At 34.8% G+C, this 20230-nt stretch overlaps 1 long non-coding RNA gene across 2 annotated transcripts in view; it reads right to left on the reverse strand.

The window, feature by feature from the left end:
- LOC143673084 (uncharacterized) overlaps window positions 1–14035 on the reverse strand; it is a 29666-nt gene extending 15631 nt beyond the window's left edge. The window contains exon 1 of one of the 2 annotated variants that reach the window (XR_013170187.1): window positions 13962–14035. This is a non-coding gene — a long non-coding RNA (uncharacterized LOC143673084). Of the gene's footprint in view, window positions 1–1635; window positions 3080–13961 lie in introns of those variants that run through there. The other variant, XR_013170188.1, reaches the window with a different exon arrangement.
- Between the last annotated feature and the right edge of the window lie 6195 nt (window positions 14036–20230).

Here is a 20230-nt window from a genome sequence, read left to right on the forward strand (position 1 = left end):
ACATTTTTCTTTCAGTGTATTAAATATATTGTCCCATTGCCTTTTTGCCTCCATGCTTTCTGCTGAGAGAGCTGCACTTGGTTGTACCAAGATTTTCTTGTATGTGAAAGGGAAAATGTATGTGCTTTTCTCCTGCTGTTTTCAGAATTCTCTGTCTTTACTTTTATCCATCTGATTATTAAGTGTCTAGGCATAGGTCTATTTAGATCTATTCTGTTTAGGGTATGCTGCACTTCTTGGACCAGTAGTATTAGGTCAATTATAAGAGTTGGGAAAATTTCATTGATTATCTCCTCCATTTTTATTTCTGCCCACTTCCCTCTCTCTTCTCCTTATGAAACACTCATAGCATGTATATTCATGCACTTCATATTGTCATTCTGTTTCCTAAGAGTCTGCTCAAATTTTTCCCTATCTTTTTTGTTGTATACAATTTCAGATATCCTGTTTTCTGATTCACTATTCTTTTCTTCTACCTCTTAAAATCTGCTGCTATATGTTCTCATTTTGCTTTTAATCACTTGTATGTTTTCTTTCATTACCATAAGTTCTGCCATAAGTTTTTTCAAGCATTCAAGTTCTTCAGTATGGCACCTTGTGTTTTCTTTATAACCTTCATTTTTTTTTCATATTTTCCTTCAACTCATTGAATTGATTTAGAAGATATGTTCTAGCATCATTAAATATTTATTTCAATTCATGACTCTCAGTTGAGGGGTTAGCTTGTTCCTTTGGTTGGGACAGATCTTCATTTTTACTGCTATAAGTTGTGACTTTTTGCTGGTGTCAGTGTATCTGATTTTCATGTTTTGTTTATTATAGAGGTCACTTTATTTCTTTTGTTTGGAATTTTTCTATTGGTCAGGTTTGATCTCCATCTGTTCATCTCTCTTGCCAACCAGTTTCAGTTTTGTTCTTCTATACAGTCACTTCCAGAACCAGCATGTACAGTGTTTGGCCTCAGGGATGGGAGCAGACACTGAGCACTACAGCAATGTCTCTGTGGGAAAAAGAAGCCTGCTTTCTCCCATTGTTGCTCTGTTTATCATCATCCTCAAGACCTAGGTTTGTTTAAGGTCACTGCATTAATAGTTGGGTCATCCATGCTTTTCAGTCAAAACAGTATTGGGTTCCCATGCAGTGGGTATAGACCTGTTCCAGTCAGCCTAAAATAATGTTGGGGGTAGTCTTTCAAAAATTCATTCAATTCTTTTGCATTTTATGCTCTGCTCATTGGACGGCATTGTTCAATAACTTTTTTTCTTTATATGCTGTATGACAGGGTCACATTTCATTCTTTTCCCATGTCAGTATCCCCTTATTGCAGCACCATTTGTTGAATTTTTGTTTTTGTTTGGTTTTTCATTTGTTTGCTTGTTTGTTTGTTCTGGGGAGAGTGCATGGGGTAGGAAATGAACCCTGGTCTCCCAAATGGCAGGTGAGAATTCTACCACTACACTACCCTTTTACCTCCCTATTCAGTGACATTACCATCCTCATAGCTGTGTGCCTTCAGAGCACAGGCTGCACCTCATCAGGTCAGGCTGACTGCAGGTACAATTTCTCTCTTTTTTTCAGCAAAAGTCTGCCTCAATATGGGTATGTGTCCTCTAATTTATATGTGTTGAAGTATACCCTCAGTTGTCCCAGTCTTTAGTCTTCCCCCATTCAGGGAGCCGATCTCTCACTGCTACTTCTCACAGAAGTGGTGTGAAGACATTCAGACCTAGGACTGAAAATGCAGTATTGCCTTTATATTGTGATTGTAAAAACCGTGTGGCTGATACTCACTTGTGCCCATTTATCTTGTTTTTCAATTTTTGAGTTTTATGATCACTAAAGGTATCCCTTAATATTTATTACTGAAGAGCCTTGACTGCCCAAATCTAACCCAATACAATTCTAAAACAATCTTGGTAGATGAAGCTGGATCTAAGCAAAATTGGCCCACCTGACATGTAGAGTAGCTTCAATTTTACCTATAAGTGACCTATACCTCATTATAATACTAAAAATCATGCCAGTCATAATATCAAGGCAACTATTTTCTTACACAATTTGTGACCAAGCATGTATTCAACCTGTTCATGCTCAATAATTAGACCACCAGTAAACTTGACATCTTGAGTCATTTTGTTATTTTGCTCACTATCATAAAACTAGCCCATGATTTAGTACTATACAGAGATCTGGGGTATTGAAGTTCAGGGAGATGTATTTTTAGACTTATAGGTCATCTGATCTCCTGTTACATGCCTGGCAATAAATTCTTTGTCTTCTGAAATACTGCCTATCTCAAGAAAGTTTTGACAATTTGAACAAATTAATCAATGAACTCAACAATTTCACGGTATCAATTTGGCAACCCCAGAAAGTTCCTAAGAGGAGAGGACATCTAAGTGCCCCAAATTCTGGAATACTACTATGATGAGTGAGCATTGTAATCAAGCCTCTTGTGGCTGCTACATTCTTTTAGTCTAGCATCTTTGCAACCAATTTTTTCTGTTTGCCCACGAACAAGAACCTTGGTGCCTTAATAAGATACAAATAGAGAAAATGTTTCCAGTTCCAAGTCTGGAAATCAGACAGGCTGAGTGGGTCATCCAGTAAAATTGGATCAGGAAGTCAGAATAGAGCTTTGACTCCCCTGGAGCTGGGAAGGAGACATGGATCCATCTTTAAAAATTACCTTGCTTTTGCTATGACATCTATACCTTTCTGTTTTTGAGTACTGCTGTGGATGTGGTTCAAGGCCTAACTTCAATTTGTTTTTTGATTACACTTCTAGAAAATAAGTAATCCAAAAATTTTTTATTAAATTAAACTGATTTTATTAATTTAATGAAATTAAGTTTATGAAGCCTGATTACCTGTTAATTGGTGTGTGATTTAGGTATAATAAGTGTTATTTACTGTTTAGTTGTTAATCATTGTATTTCATTTTATTGTCAATTAAATGACAACATGAAGCACAGGAATATATGTGTTAGGGGTGTCTCAGAAGGAGAAGAGAAAGAAAGGGACAGAAGAATTAATGGATGAAATACTCACTGAAAACTTCATCTCTTATGAAAGACATAAAATTGCAGATCCAAGAAAGCAGCATACCCTAAAAGATTATATCCACATAAATCTCCACAAAGACACTTACTAGTTAGATTGTCAAAAGTAAAGGACAAACAGAATCTGAAATTAGGAAGAGAAAATTGACCCATCATATACAGGGTAAGCATGATGAGATTATATGCAGATATCTCAGTAGAAGCCATGCAGATAAGACAGCAATGATATGATCTATTTAAGATTATGAAAGAGAAAAATGGTCAACCAGAATTCCATTCACAACAAAACTGTCATTCAAAATTGATGAAGAATTTAAAATATTTTCAGACAAACAGTTACTTGAAGAGGTTGTGGCTAAAGGACCAGTGCTATGAGAAATACTAAATGTAGCATTACAAACAGTTAGGAAAACACAGGAGAGGCATGTCAGGAGAAGAATGGAGAATGAAATCTATCTGTAAGGGTAAAAAGAGAAAAAAACTTATGACCTCTAAAATCCCAAAGACAGGATGTTAGCAGAAAGTACTGGCTTTACTGTAATAACATTAAATGTTAATGGATTAAAGTCCCCAATCAAAAGATATAGACTTTAAAAATGGATTGCAAAACATGACCAAACCATATGCTCTCCACAAGGGAATCAGTTTAGACCCAAGGACAGAAACAGATTGAAAGTGAAAGAATGAAAAAGATATTTCACCCAATCAAAAACTAGTAAAGAGCACAGATAACAATTTTAACACATTATACATTAGTCTTCAAATGAAAAACAATTGAAAGTGGTAAAAAAGACACTGCACATTAATTATAGGAATAATTCATCAAGAATTCATGATAAAAATTATAAATATCTATGCACTGAACCAGAGTGACACCAAATACATGAGGCATGCACTGATAATATTGGAAGGAGAAGTAAGACCCTTTACAAAATAGTTGGAATTTTCAATACACTGCTCTCATGAATGGATTGAATGTCTAGACTGAAAATAAGGAAACAGTGATTTTGAATAATACAGTAATTGACCTAAATAAGAAACATTTACAGAACATTATACCTCACAACAGAAGGATACATATTTCTCTCAATTGCATACGGATCATTCTTCAGGCTAGATTACATATTAAGTTTGAAAATAAGTTTCAATAAATTTCAAAAGATTGAAATTATAGAAAACACTTTCTCAGATGTTAATGGAATGAAGTTGAAAATCATTAACAGGTGGAAACCTTGGACATTCATGAATATATGAAGGCTAAACAACATATTATTAAATGACAAGTGGGTCAAGGAAAAAATTACATGAGAAATCAGTAAATATCTCAAGGAAAGGGAAAATTAAGACACAGCATTTCAAAACTCATAAGATGCAGCAAAGTCAGGGCTGAGAGGGAAATATAATGTCCTAAATGCATATATTGAAAAGAAGAAAGAGCAAAAATTAAGGCATTAAATGCTTACCTGGAGAAACTATAAAAAGAACAGAAACTAACTCCAAAGCAAACAGAAGGAAAGAAAGAACAAAGAGTTAGGGAGAAATAAAAGGAATTGGGACCATGAAAAGAATTGTGAGAATCAACTAAACCAGAAGATGGTCCTTTGAGAAAATAAAAAAAAAGAATTGTTGGACCTTTAGCTAGTTTACTAGTTTGAAACTGTTATGTACCCCAGAAAAGCCATGTCCTTTTATTTTTAATCCAATCTTGTGAGAGCAGACCAATTGTTTAAGGTATGAGGGGACCATTTTGGAAAAGGCTTAAGAGCCATGAGAGCCAGGAGATTCCATGCAGCTTTTGGAGATGAAGAAGAAAAATGCCCCTGGCAGAGCTTCATGAAACAAGAAGTCTTGAGAGAAAGCAGATGTCACCATGTTTACCATGTGCCTTTCCAGTTGGGAAAGAAGCACAAAACATCATTGGCCTTCTTGAAACAAAGTATCTTTCCCTGGATACCTTAGATTGGACATTTCTAATGCCTTGTTTTTAATTGCACATTTTCACTGTTTTAGAACTGTAAACTTGAAACTTAATAAATTCCCATTTTTAAGAGTCATTCCATTTCTGATATATTGCATTCCAGTAGCTTTCAAACTGGAACACACTCCAGAAAAAAAGAGTCCAGGACCAGTTGGCTTCACATGTGAATTCTACCAAGCATTTAAGAAAGATTGAGTACCAGTTCTGTTAAAACACTTCAAAAATTTGAAGAGGAGGAAAACTAAGTATCTTATTCTATGAAGCCAACATCACCCATACCAAAGCCATAAAGTGACACTACAAGAAGAGAAAATTAAAGATCAACTTATTTAATAAATGTGGATTCAAAAATCATCAACAAAAATACTCACAAATCCAGCAGACCATTAAAATAATTATACTCCACCACAAAGTGGGATTTATTGCAGGTATGTAAGAGTGGTTCAACAGAAGAAAAACAATTAATGTAATATGTCACATCAAAAAAATCAATGCAGAAAAAGCATATGATCATCTTGATTGATGTAAAAAATGCATTTGATAAAATTTAACATACTTTCTTGGGAAAAATAGTTAAAAGGATAGGAATAAAAGAGAACTTATGAAACATGATAAAGGGAATATATGAAAAACCCCAGCTAACATCATACTCAGTTAGAAAAGGCTGAAAGTTTTCCCTCTGAGACCAAGAACAAGACAAGGATGCCTACTATCACCATTGTTATTGAACATTGTGCTGGAAATTCTGCCTACAATAATTAGAAAAATAAATAAAAGATATATGAATTGTAAAGGAAGAAGTAAAACTTTCACTGTTTGCAGATTTCATGATAATATATGTCAAAATTCCTGAAAAATCTACAGCAAAGCTATTAGAGTAAATAAATGAGTGCAGCAAAGTAGCAGGGAACAAGATCAGCACCTCAAAATTGGTAGTGTTTCTATACATTTGTAGTAAGCTATCTTAGGAGGAATCAAGAAAAAAATTCCATTAACAATACCCAAAAACAATAAAATATCTATGAAGAAATTTGACCAAACCCCCAAAAGAACTAAACAAAGGAAAATGACAAGAAATTTCTAAAATAAATCAGAAAAAATCTAAATAAATGGAAGGACACACTGTGTTCATGGATTGGAAGACTAAACATAGTTAAGATATAAATTCTACCCTAATTAATTTATACTTTCAATGCAGTACTGATTAAAATCACAACAACATGCTTTCCTGACATAAAAGAAACATAAACCAAATTTATTTATAAGGGACAGTATCTTGAAAGGGAGGAATGAAGTGGGAGGTTTCATACTACCTGACTTTTAAGCATATTACAAGGTACAGTGTTCAAAACAGCATGACACTGGCATAAACACAGATATACTAACCAATGGAATTGAATTGAGAATTCAGAAATAGACTCTACCATCTATATACAATTGATCTTTCATAAGGCTGTCAAGCCAATTCAAATGGAAGAGAACAGCCACTTCATTAAATGGTTCTTGGAAAACTGGATATCCATAAACAAATATGAATGAGGACTTCCTATCTCACACCTTATACAAAAATTAAGTATCAAAACTCTAAAAATTAAAGATAAGACCATAAATGTTTAGGAAAAAATGTAGGGAAATATCTTACAGATTTTGTTATAGGAGGTGGTTTTGTAGAACTTTTGCCCAAAATCATGAGCAATGAAAAAAGAAATAGCTAAATGGAATTTCTTCAAAATTAAACACTACAACTCAACAACAACAAAAAACAAGGAACCCAATTAAAAAATGGACAAAAACATGGATAGACATTTTTTCAGAAGGGAAAATACAAATGGCTTTAAAAATGTATAAAACATGCTCAACTTCACTTGCTATTAAGATAATGCATATCCAAACCATATCACCTATTATCAAAAAAACAGAAAACTGCAAATGCTAGAGTCAATGTAGGGAAAGAAGCACACTTATTCATGTGGGTGGGAACATTGAATGATGTAAACACTCAAAAGCATATTGGCTGTTCCTAAGGAAGCAAAGTATAGAATTGTTATATGATCCAGCAATCCCATTCCACATTTTCACACCAATGTTTGTAGTGGCATAATTAGTGGTTGTCAAGAGATGGAAACAGCCCAAATGTCCATCAATGGACAAGTGGTCTAAACAAATGTGTACATACACATGATGGATATTTTATGCAGCTAAAGGACAGACTAAAGTCATGAAACTGCAACAATGTGGATGAACCTGGATGACATATGCTAAGTGAAACTAGCCATATACAAAAATACAAATACTGTATGGTCTTATTAACAGGAATTAATATTAATGAGTTTACTTTGAGGGTTAAATTTAAGAACACAGGTTATCAGGAGAAAGAAAGAGGGTAGAGATTTGGCATTTGATGCAGAAGGAGTAAAGAATGTTCAATAGGACTGATTGTAACAATCCAGAAATTGATAGCACAGTACTATTTGGTGGTAGCACAATACTGTAAGTACTCTGAACAAAACTGAGTGTGAGTATGGTTGAGGGAGGAGGGCTGTTGTCATGAATGACACCAGAAGAAAAGATAGAGGAGTAAGAACTGGGAAAGTATAGTCTACCATTGCCTAGAGTGGGCAATGATGGTGATTAAATGGACAGATACATGAATATGCAAGATAACAAATGAATGTCCATATTGAGAGGTGTTTAAACGGGATGCCACGTGGTGAAAAATACAGTCAATTGAAATGAATCCTCTAGTTAACAGTAAAATTGTAACATCCATCCATTGAATGTAACAACAGCAATATGACAAAGCTAAATGTCAATAATCAGGGGATATGAGGGAGGGGTACAGGTTACTTTGCAAAGGAAATGGAAACTCTTAGATTGTGCTGGTAAGACCAAGGACATGTGATTATAATAGAAACAATTGAATTTTACTTAGGTTGTGTTGTATGATGTGTGAATAAAACTGGTTAAAAATGAACTAAGAGATGCAAATGCTGGAGAAAATTTGGAGGGAGAGATGGACCTATTCCCTGCAGTTAGGAAGTAATGTGGTGCAATCAATCTAGAGAGCAGTGACTCCACAGGAAGCTAGGTGTGAGTTGCCATGCCTGCAACCCTGTATTTAGATGTATACTTTGGGGACCTAAGAGCATGGACATGAGTGGACATTTGCACATTGGTGTTTATCATGGCAATGTTCATGTTTTGTAATGGATGAAGATGGCCCAAAAGTGACATCCCATGTCCTGCACCCCAACCTCCACACTCCACCACCAATTCACTCAACCCACCTCTGCTAGTTTGAAGGAATTATTTACCCCAGAAAACCCATGTTATAATCCTGATTCAGTCTTAAGTTGTGTTCTGCGTTGTGTGAATAAAACTGCTTAAAAATGAACTGAGAGATACAAGTGCTTGAGAAAATTTGGAGAGAGAGATAGACCTATTCCCTGTGGTTAGGGAAGTAATGTGGTGTAACTTTTTGATTAGAGAATTAACTCCCATGTTATTACAGAAATAACAGGTGGGTCTTGATTATTTTACTGGGATCCTTTAAATGAGCAAACATTTTGGAGAGTCAGAGCCTTCAGAGAGAGAGCCAACAGAAACTTCAGAGCACAACTGACACAGAAGCAGACATTTGGAGAACATAGTCACAGATGTTTGGAGATATATTGAGCCCAGTACACATCACCATATGATGTTAAGCAAATCAGAACTGGAGAGAGCTGAGGGAAGCCAAGAGATGAAAGCCAGCCACAGAGAATAAAAGTGAGGAACCCCCAAAGGAATGGAGGCTAAAACAACAGAGCCCCAAAGCAAGGGATCAACAGATGCCAGTCACATGACTTCCCAGCTGACAGAGATGTTCTAGACCCATTAGCCTTCTTGAGTGAAGGTAACTTCCTGTTGGTGTCTTAATTTGGATACTTTCACTCTCTTAGAACTGTAAACATGTAATTTATTAAATTATTCCTTGAAAAATCCATTCCATTTTTGGTATACTGCATTCCAGCATCTTTCAAACTAATACACTGCCTATGCCTACACCAGTGCACACTGTAGCATATACATAACTGCGTACCTGAATCCTGGCCTCCTGTGACCAACAAACTCAAGCCCCACCTACCCTGTGGCCACATACCACCAAATATGTACACTGCCCCTGCAGCCTATCTCCTGCAATGCCTTCCCTCTACATCCAACATGCCACACACTGTCCACAATCCTTGAGTCCTGTATGCACTTCACCCAACCAACCATCCCTGACTCTCTGGCCAACATCCCACACACCCAGACACCAAACCTCACCATGCATAATCCTAGGGCACATCCTGTGGCTGGGCCCCACCCCATGCCCTGAACACCACCATAGGCCCATCCAACCCCTGCCTCATGACCCAAATCCCCAAAAACCATGCATTGCACCCCACTTGTGCCACACTGTCCCATGACCCTTGCACCCACACTCACACACTATGCCCATGCCACAACCTAAACCACAGCCCAAGTCCCTGTGCCTCCATTTCCTGCCCATTGGGCCAGAAAGCTTGTATCATTGACAAGCCTAGCTAGCATGCATTTCTGATTGACTGTATACACTAGCAGCTGCCATAACCAGTTCCACAACCCCAGGTAATTCCAAGGAAGGACCTGGAGAACACCAGCCTAATCAGGCCCACAAGAAGAATCTTCAATGAAGTGCACACTGCCTAACCACCAGCTATGGGGTTAGAAGCTTAATGCTCACACCAGGATGAAGGGACTTGGCTGGAATTGCACCGGGTCTCCATCTGTCTCACAGAGATGCTGTAGTTGGGGAGAGGCAGTCCTGTGGGAAAGATGAGGCCCAAGAGCACCATCTGCTGGTAAGAAACAGAAAGTGCAGTCTGGCACACTGTCTAGTGTCAGAGATCCACAAGAGTGGCATCCCTGCCTGAGGTTTGGGACTTGATTTGGCCAGGAAATACTGATAAACCAAAAGCTAAAGGAGAACTTCAACACAAATTCAAGCAAATGAAAAACCTCATACTTCTGAGGGAAATCAACTTCCATGGTAACTATATCAAGACAGTTAAATGACTCAAAATCAACAGAAAATCACCAAGCTTATGAAGATACAGACAGATACAGTCCATCCAAACGACAAAATTGAAATACCATAGGTGAAACAGACTTTGGAACAACTAATCAATGATGTTCATACAACTCTCCTGAAGAAATACAGTGGGTTGGGTAATGGCATATAGGATATCAAGAGGAAACTAGAAGGGCATAAAGAAGAATTTGAAACAATGAGTAGAAAATACAACAGATATCACAGAGATTAAAGAGATGGTAGACCAAATTAAAAATATACTATAGATGCACAATAGCAGATTTGAAGAGGTAGAAGAAAGAATAAGAGAACTAGAGGACAGAGAATTGAATCTAAATGCACAAAAGAAAAATGGCAAATCAGATGTACAAACTCAAATTGGATCTCAGAGAAATAATGAACATGTACAGCACAAGTAATAGAATCATCAGTATCACAAAAGAAGAAGAAAAGAAAAAGAGCTAAGAAGACTGCAGAAGTAATGGGGGAAATATTCCCAATCCTTATAAAAGATATAAGTATGCAAATCAAAGAAAATTAACAGGACCCAAATAGAATAAATCCAAATAAGCCTACCCTCAGACACATACTAATCAATCTGTCAAATGTTGAAGAGGAGGAGAAAATGTCAAAAGGAGCAAGCGGAAAGCAACTCACCACATAAAAGGGAAATTGCATAAGACTGTGGACTATTCAACAATAGACAAGGAGGAGAGAAGATGGGTCTTTGATATATTTAACATCTGCAAAGAGAAAGACTTCCATCCCAGAATTCTGTAACCAGCCAAATTGCCCTTGAAAAAAGCAAGGGAGTGATCAAATTTTCAATGACAAATTCTGAGAGAAATTCTCAACAAGAGACAACCCTAGAAGAAATACTAAAGGGACTTCATTAGGTGAAAATAAAGATGGGGGTTGGAGGACTGGAGAGGGGCACAGAATTGAAGAGTACCAGTAAGGGAAACTTAAAGGATAATAAGAGAAAGAGGGAAAAGAATGTAAAGATTTGACAAATATAAATCAAAGGATAAGATGGTAGACACAAGAAGTACTTTAGAGTAACAACTTTGAATATTAACAGGCTAAATTCACCAATTATAAGATATAGATCAGCAGAATGGATTAAGAATATGACCCATCTATATACTGTTTATAAGAGACTCATCTTAGACCCAGGGAAGCAAACAGATTGAAGTGAAAGGATGGAAAAAGTTTTCCATGAAAGTTGTAGGCCAAATAAAGCTGGAATATTTTCACTACTATCAGACCAAATAGACTTTAAATCTAAAGACATCATAAGACACAAAAAGGACACTACATATTAATAAAAGGGACAATTCCACAAGAAGAAATAGCAATCATAAATGTTTATGCAGCCAATTATGCAACTCTAATGTACACAAAGCAAACGTTGAAAAAACTGAAGGGAGTAATGGACTTTTCAACAATAATAGTGGGAGAAGTCAATACAGCACTCTCCTTTATAGAAAGAACAATCCGACAGAGGATCAGCCAGAAAATCATGAATTTAAACATCTTGATAAAATAATTAGGTCTAAGAAACATATATAGATCATTACATGACAAAACAGCAGAAAATGCATTCTTCTCTACAGATACAGTGATCTTTTCAATGATAGATAATATGCTGGATGAAGAACAGGTACTTATAAATTTAGGAAGATTGAAATTATTTCTCTGATTAAAATGGAGTGAAGCAGGAAATCAATAACCTCTAAAGAAGCATAACTTTCACAAATACATGAAGATTAATTAATGTACATTTAAATAACTAGTAGGCCAAAGAAGAAAATACTAGAGAAATTGGTAAGTACCTAGAGATGAACGTAAATAGAATACAACAGATCAGAATATATGGAACATGGCAAAGGTAGTGCTTAGAGGGAAATTGTTTGTACTAAATGCCCATTTTTAAAAAGAAAGAGGGAATTTAAGGATATAAATGCTCAACTGGAGGAACTAGAGAAAGAACAGCAAAACAATCACCAAACAAATAGAGGAATAGAGGTAACAAAGATTGAAGAATTAAATGAATTGGAGAGAAAAAAAACAGAATACAAAGAATCAATGAAACAAAAAATTGGTCCTTTGAGAAAATCAATAAAATCAATGGGCGCTTAGCTAGGCTGACAAAGAAAAAAAACAGGATGCAAATAAACAAAATCAGAAATGATGTAGGGTCCTTACAATGGGCCCTGAAGAAGTAAAATAAAAATCATGAGGATACTATGAACAAATAGCCAACAAATTAAGCAGCTTAGAGGAAATGGCTAAATTCCTAGATGGACATGAACAAGTTACAGTGATTGAGAAAGAATAGATCTCAACGAATGAAGCATAATTATAGAGATTAAATCAGCCACCAAAAATCTTACAAAGAAAACTCCAAGGCCAGAAGGCTTCACAGAGGAATTTTATCAAATATTACAAAAAGAACAAAAACAAATCCTACTAAAACTCTTCCAAAAAATGAAGATAACATCACTCTAATACCAAAACTGCATAAAGAATGTATAAGAAAAGAAAATTAGAGGCCAATCTCCATAAAGAATAGAGATGCAATATATCAGCAAATATTAGCAAATTGAATCCAATGACACATTTAAAGAATTATACACCACAATCAAGTGAGAATTACACCAGAATGTGAGTTTGGGTCAACACAAGAAAATCAATTAACGTAAAACAGCATATCAACAAATTGAGAGGTAAAACTTACTTAATCATCTAGATTGATGCTGAAGAATCATTGGACAGAATTCACTATCTTTTTCTGATAAAAACATTTCAAAAGTTAGGAATCAAATAAAACTTCCTCAATAAGATAAAGGGCACATGTAAAAAACCCATAGCCAGAATCATACTCAAAGGTAAAAGACTGAATCCTTCTTCCTAAGATTGGGAATGAGACAAAGATGCCCACTGCACCATTATTCAACATTGCACGAGAAGTTCTATTTAGAGAAATAAGGCAGGAAAAATAAGTAGAAACTATCCAAGTGAGGAAGGAAGAAGCAAACCTTTCATTATTTTCAGATGACATGATGCTATATTTGGAAAATCCTGAGAAATCTATGACAATGCTTCTTGAGCTAATAAACAAAATCAGAAAAGTGGCAGGATGCAATATTAATGTGCAAAAATCAGATATGTTTCTATACACAAGTCTTGACCTGAGGAGACAATAAAGGAAAAAAATTCATTCTAAATAGTAACTAAAATAATCAAGTACCTATGAATAAACTTAACCCTATATGGAAAAGACTTGTATACATAAAACTACCTAATATTGCTAAAATAAATTAGAAAGGATTTAAATCAGTTGAAAGACATTCACTATTGATAGATGGGAAGGTTAAATGTAGTTAAAATGTCAATTCTACCCAAATTGATCTACAGCTTCAATGAAATAGCAAGAATTCCAACAACCTATTTTGAAGACTTGGAAAAGCTATTTGTCAAATACAAATTGGAAGAGAAAGAGATCTTCATCAGCTAAAAATCCCACAAAAACAATGAAGTAGGAGGATTAACAGTTCCTGATTTTAATGCTTATTATCAAGACACAAGGGTCAAATCAGCATGGTACTGGCACAAAGATAGAAGTATTGGCAAATGGAAAATAATTGAGAATGTAGAAAAAGACCACCAAATCTATGGTTAGCTACTCTTGAACAATGTACCCAAATATACTTAACTGGGACAGAATATTATTTTCAATAAATTAGTGTAGAATAACTGGATATCAATAGTCAAAAGAATGAAAAACAACCTTACTTTACACCCTTTACAAAAGTTAACTCACGGTGGTGTGATGGTGGCTCAGTGGCAGAATTCTTGCCTGCCATGCCCGAGGCCCAGATTCAATTCCCAGTGCCTTATATCCATATTAGCCAACATCATATAGGGGTTCTAATTTTGTAATTTTCTGGCAAAGCCTATCAAGATGAAGAATGTGCATCTACAGAATGAAGCCCTAACTGGGTTTATTATATTTGTAATCAGGGTGTGACCCCTGGAATATAGCCTTTCTTAGAATTATTAACTGTTTTTAAACAGAATTCAAAATAAAGGTTTATGTATGATGAAAATAAGTTGGAAAGTGGGGAAACTAGAGAGAAGAGCAAAGTGCTTTCCTCCGAAATCTTTTTGAGAAATTGGTTGACCTGTGTCTTAAATTTTGGAGGACCATCTGAGTTCTCTAAGCAGTAAGTTGTGAGCATACCACATTCACCTATACTTTCATAAGCCCTGCTTATATTCAGACATTTGTTGTATCAAAGCAACTTTTACCTCATTATCTACATTTCCTATTTTTAATGAGTCTTCTTACCATTTGAGCTTTGAATCTGTTTCAGTAATTTTAACTGTCCCCTCCAAGATTCTATGCCTGTACTGTGCAATACTGCAAGCCCTAGATTTGAATTGGTGTTATATTTATATTGACTTTAAAAAAATCAGACAAAACTAAAAGTTCAGCTCCTCAGAAACACCAGTTTTAACAGTCCCCATCCAAGATTCTAGATCTGTGCTGTGCAATACCATAAGTACTGGCTTCAATTTCCTATTAAATTTACATTGATGCTAACACAATCAATTAAAACTAAAATTAAAGCTCCTCAATAGTGCCAGTCAAATTTAAAGATCTCATTATATACATGTAGGCAGTGGTTTCTGTAATGGACTGTGCAGAGATATATGCAGGGATGGAATACTATCTTTACTGCAGACAGCACTATTTTGGCAAGTTGTCTGTATATTAGTACTTCTTCTATTTTTTATAGATATAAAATAGTTTACTTTCTCCCTCTTAATTAATCCCTATGTCTTTCTTCAAATGATATTTTCATTGTATTTGTTTTAACTTCATAAGGTAAGTATGTACATTGTATAAGTGGTATTTTCCACAAAATGAGGCAAAAATTATCCTATAGTATTGGTTTAATTTTATTCACCTTTCAGATGTACTGCTTTCATGTGTAAATTTCTTCTATACTTGTGGATTCCATTCTATCTTTAATATTACTGAATTTTTGGATATATCAGATGAGATGTTGAACATCAATCAATGTTTTGCTTTGATATATGATTGTTCTAATTTTCTAGCTGCCAGAAAGTGATATACCAGAAAATCAATGGTTTTTTGAAAGGAGAATTTAATAAGTTGCATGTTCACAGTTTTTAGGCTGAGAAAATGTCCCAATTAAAACAAGTCTATAGAAATGTCCAATCTAAAACATCCTGGCAAAGATACTTTGATTCAAGAAGGCCAATGAATTTCAGAGTTCTTTTCTCAAATAGAAAGGCAGAATGGTGAACATAGTGAGGGTTTCTTTATTGTTTGGAAGGGCACATGATGAACATGGCATGATCTGCTACCTTCCTCTCCAGCTCCATGGGAAGCATTTTTCTTCTTCATTTCCAAAAGTCACTGGCAATTGGACTCTGCTTCATGGTTCTTTGGCATTCTGTCATTCTTCTTTCTCTCTCTGAGTCTCCAGGTTTCCCCCAAATGTTTTCTCTTCTATAGGGTTCCAGTAATCAAGACCCACCTGGAATGGGTAGAGACATGTCTCCACCTAATCCAGTTTAACACCCACTCTTGAGTCATATCTCTATGAAGATAATCTAATTAAAATTTCTGACACAAAGTACCACAAAAGAATTAGAAGAAATGGCTGCCTTTACAAAATGAGATTAGTATTAAAACATGACCTTTCTAGGGTACATACATCTTTTCAAAATGGCACAATGATCCAATATGAGAGGGTAGATTTGTAATTTATAATTTGAGTTACTACTTCATTTGTATTAAAGAGATTTTGTTTTCTACAGGATTTGTCTTTGTTTTTCTATCTATGCTTTGCTAGAAATTAAGCATAAAGAAAGAAAGAATTTTTTTGTTCAATTGTCCATTCTTCTCCCTTTAATACCTGGGCCAACACCAAGCCCATTGCTGCTACTGGGATTTAAGAGGAACCAATTAATAACATCTCTTTAAAACACTGCATTATTGAGTAAAAGGAAGACAAATGGCTGGTGAGTGGATAGTTGATTTTCTTGCTAACAGAGCTATTGATAACATGTTTTAGTGTGGAAACAAAGAGATGCCTAACACTGAACTGCAGCACTAAGCAGATCTGTCCACAGAGACGAAGAGCTGGGAAATGACAAGCCTGCTTTCACATGACAATGAATACTTTTATGTATTAAAGTGGCATTGAAGATGTATAACATCCACTTTTGTTGGCTCTTTAAGAGATTCAGATAGAAAGCCTGAGTAGAGCATTCACACATCCTAAAGGCACTAAGGACTTAAATCACTACATTTGTTTGGTTGATAATTTGTATAATATTTTTTGTAGAAAATATTTTTGAGTGAATGGACACTTGAATGATTTGGAAGTATTAAAAAATTTGTAACATCTCGTCAAGGTCAAGAGGGTAGGTATGTTCTTTGTACTATATTTCATCTCCATCTCATCACACAGTTTCTATTGACTCCATACTGTAGCCCATTATGAAATGTGTTTACTTTGACTTCTTTCATTTAATATATGTCTTCATCACAGTCTACATTTTTATTCATTTATGACTAGCTCTTACATGCAAGAATTCCTGTCCATCTTTTACTGTTATATTTTGAAAGAATGTATGTGTTTATATTATGAGCGATGATTGGGTTACCTGTCAGTTTTGTAGACATTCTCCAGTATTTCATCAAGTTGGGGAAACTTTTCCCACTATTGGACTTGTTTATTTTTTTGTACTGACCCTAAATATTTGCATTTGAATTATAAACAGTGAGAAGGAAATTTATTTTAAAATTATTATATTTATATTTGTTTATCCACACTTAGAGTGAGCATTCCAAAACTCTAAAATGAAATTTCTTAATTTCTATTGAATTAAATCATAAAGTTATTTTTCATACTGTACACTTTTTCTTTACTAGTGACGTTAATTTCTTCTGTTTTAGAAACAATAAAAAATAAATGGGTCAAAGAAGAAATTGCAAGAGAAATCAGTAAATATTTCAAGACAAATAAAAATGATAACATAACACATCAAAACTTATTGAATGTAGTGAAGGCAGTGCTAGGAAGGAAAATTGTGGTCATAAACACTCACAATAAAAAGTAGGAAAGTACTAAAATAAACATCTAATGAAACACCTTGAAGAAACTAGAGAAATGATAGCAAATTAATCTCAAAGCAAGCAGAAGGAAAGAAACAAAGATTAGGGCAGAAGTAAATGAAATAGAGAACCAAAAACAATAGAGACTCAATAAAAGCAAAAGTTGCTTCTTTGAGAGGATCATTAAAATTAACAAACTTCATTAGACTGAAAAATCAATAACAGAGAAGATGCAAATAAATAAACTCAGAAATGAGAGGGGTGACATTATTACTGACTCCACACAAATCCACAGGAGCATAAGAGCATATTAGAACAATTGCATGCCAAAGAATTAGTTACCTTAGATAAAATGGGCAAATTCCTAAAATTATATGAATCCTACCCTGACTCGAGAAGAAGCAGAATACCTCAACAGATCAGTTACAAGAAGAGATATTGAGTCTATCATCAAAATCCTCCCCACTAGGTAAATACCAGGACCAGATGGTTTCATAGGTGGATGCAACCAATCATTCCATGACGTATTTAGTATCAGTTGAGCTCAAACTCTTCGAAAAATTGAAGAACACTAACTAATTCATTCTACTATTCGAGCATCATCCTAAGACCGAAGCCAGGTAAAGATGCTACAAGAAAAAAATAATTATAAACCAATTTATCTAATGACTATAGATTCAGAAATCCTCAACAAAATACTTTCTAGTCAAATCCAACAGTATATTAAAAGAATTATATACCACAACCAAGTGGGTTTTCTCTGAGAAATACAAGGTTTAGCTCAATACCAGAAAAACAATATAATACATGTAAAATTCGGAGGCAAAAATTCACATGATCATATCAGTTAATGCACAGAAAGCATTTGACAAAACCAAATATGCTTCAGTAAAATACTTCCAAAAATAAGAATAAAAAAGCTCCTCAACATGAAAAAGGGCATATATGATAAACCCACATAAACATCATACATAATGGTGAAAAGCTGAAAGCTTTCCCTCTAAAGTTTTAACAGTGCAATGATGCCCACATCCACTACTGTTGTTCAACATCATGCTTAAAGTTCTACTAGATATATTAGGAAATAAAAGGAATCCATATTGTAAAGGAAGAATTAAAACATTCACTCTTTGCAGATAATATGATCCCATTTATATAAATTTTCAAAAAATCAACAAAACTACCAGAGCTAATAAATGAGTCCATCAAAGTGATGAGATATAAGAGCATCTTGCAAATATCAGCAGTGTATTTATACACTAGTACTGAGCATTGTGAAGGGGAAATCAAGACTAAAAATACTCCATTTACAATGGCAACTAAAAGAATCAATATCATGGAATAAATTAACTAAGTATATAAAGGACCTGTATTTGGAAAACAACAAAATATTGCTAAATGGAATCAGAGAAGCACTAAATAAATTGAGGGACATTCCATGTTCATGTATTAGAAGAATAAAGATTGTTAAGAAGTCACTTCTACCAAAATTGATTTACAAATTCAAGGCAATCTTGATCAAAATATTAACAGCTGATGTTGAAGAAGAAGACAATGAAATTATCCAATTCAGTTGGAAGACTAAGAGGCACAGAATAGCCAAAAACATCTTGAAAAAGAAGAAAGAAGTTGGGAGACACAAACTTCCTAACTTTAAAGCTCATTGCAAAATTCAATGATGAAAACAGACTGGACCTGACATAAAGATAAACATATTGATCAATGGAAGCAATTGAGAGTTCAGAATTAGTCCTGCACATTTTTGAACAATTGATTTCTGACAAGTCTGACAAGTCCACTCTACTAGGACAGAACAGTCTCTACAACAAATGTTGGAAAAACTGGGAGACATCTATATCCAAACAAAGAAAGAGGACTAATATCTCACAACTGATATAAAAATTACTTCAAAATGGATAAAAGACCAAAATTAAAGTGATAGGACCATAAAGTTCTGGAAGAAAATTTAAGCAGAACTTGTGGATAAAGGTTTATTAGACCTTAAACCCAAAACCACAAGCAATGAAAGAAAGAATACATAAATGGAACCTCTTTAAAATTGAATACTTTTGTGCTTCCAAGGACTTTGCCAAGAATGTGAAAAGTCAGCCTACTCAATGGAAAAAAATATTTGTTAATCACAAATTCAATAAGAATTTATGATCCAGATTATATGAAGAAATCATACAACTCAATGACAAAATGTCAAATCCAATAAAAAATGAGAAAAGACTTCAGTGGACATTTTTCAAAAGAAGAAATATTAATGGCTAAAATGCACATGAAGGCATTCTCAGCATTACTACCTATTAGGGAAATGTAAATCAAAATTATGAGATATCATTTCACACCTACTAGAATGGCCAATATTTAAATAAAACAAGAAAAATACGAATGTTGGAGAGGATATGAAGAAATAGAGACACTCATTTACTGCTGGTGGGGATGGAAAATGGTGCAGCTGCTGTGGAAGACAGTTTTGCCATTCCTCAAGAAGCTAAATATAGAACTGCCGTATGATGCAGTGATACAATTACTGTGTATATACCCAGAAGAACTGAAAGCAGGGACATGAATAGACATGTGCACACTGATGCTAATAGCAGCACTATTCACAATTACCAAAAGATGGAAACAACTCATGCTCATCAACTGATGAGGGATAAACAATAAACAGGATTGAATATCATTCAGTTGTAAGAAGGAATGAATTCCTGATGCCTGTAACAACACACATGAACCTTGAGTATATTATGCTGAGTGAAGTAAGCCAGACACAAAAAGACAAATATTTTATGACCTCAATAATATGAACTAACAATAAACAAAATCAGAGTCATAATCTACAATATAAGGTACCAGGACACAGGAGGGTAGAAAATGGGGAGCTGATGCATATTTTTGATAGAACTTTTAGTACATTAATTTGAAATGGA

The sequence above is a fragment of the Tamandua tetradactyla genome, unplaced genomic scaffold (genome assembly GCF_023851605.1).
Source record: "Tamandua tetradactyla isolate mTamTet1 unplaced genomic scaffold, mTamTet1.pri scaffold_118_ctg1, whole genome shotgun sequence".
Taxonomy (NCBI): domain Eukaryota; kingdom Metazoa; phylum Chordata; class Mammalia; order Pilosa; family Myrmecophagidae; genus Tamandua; species Tamandua tetradactyla.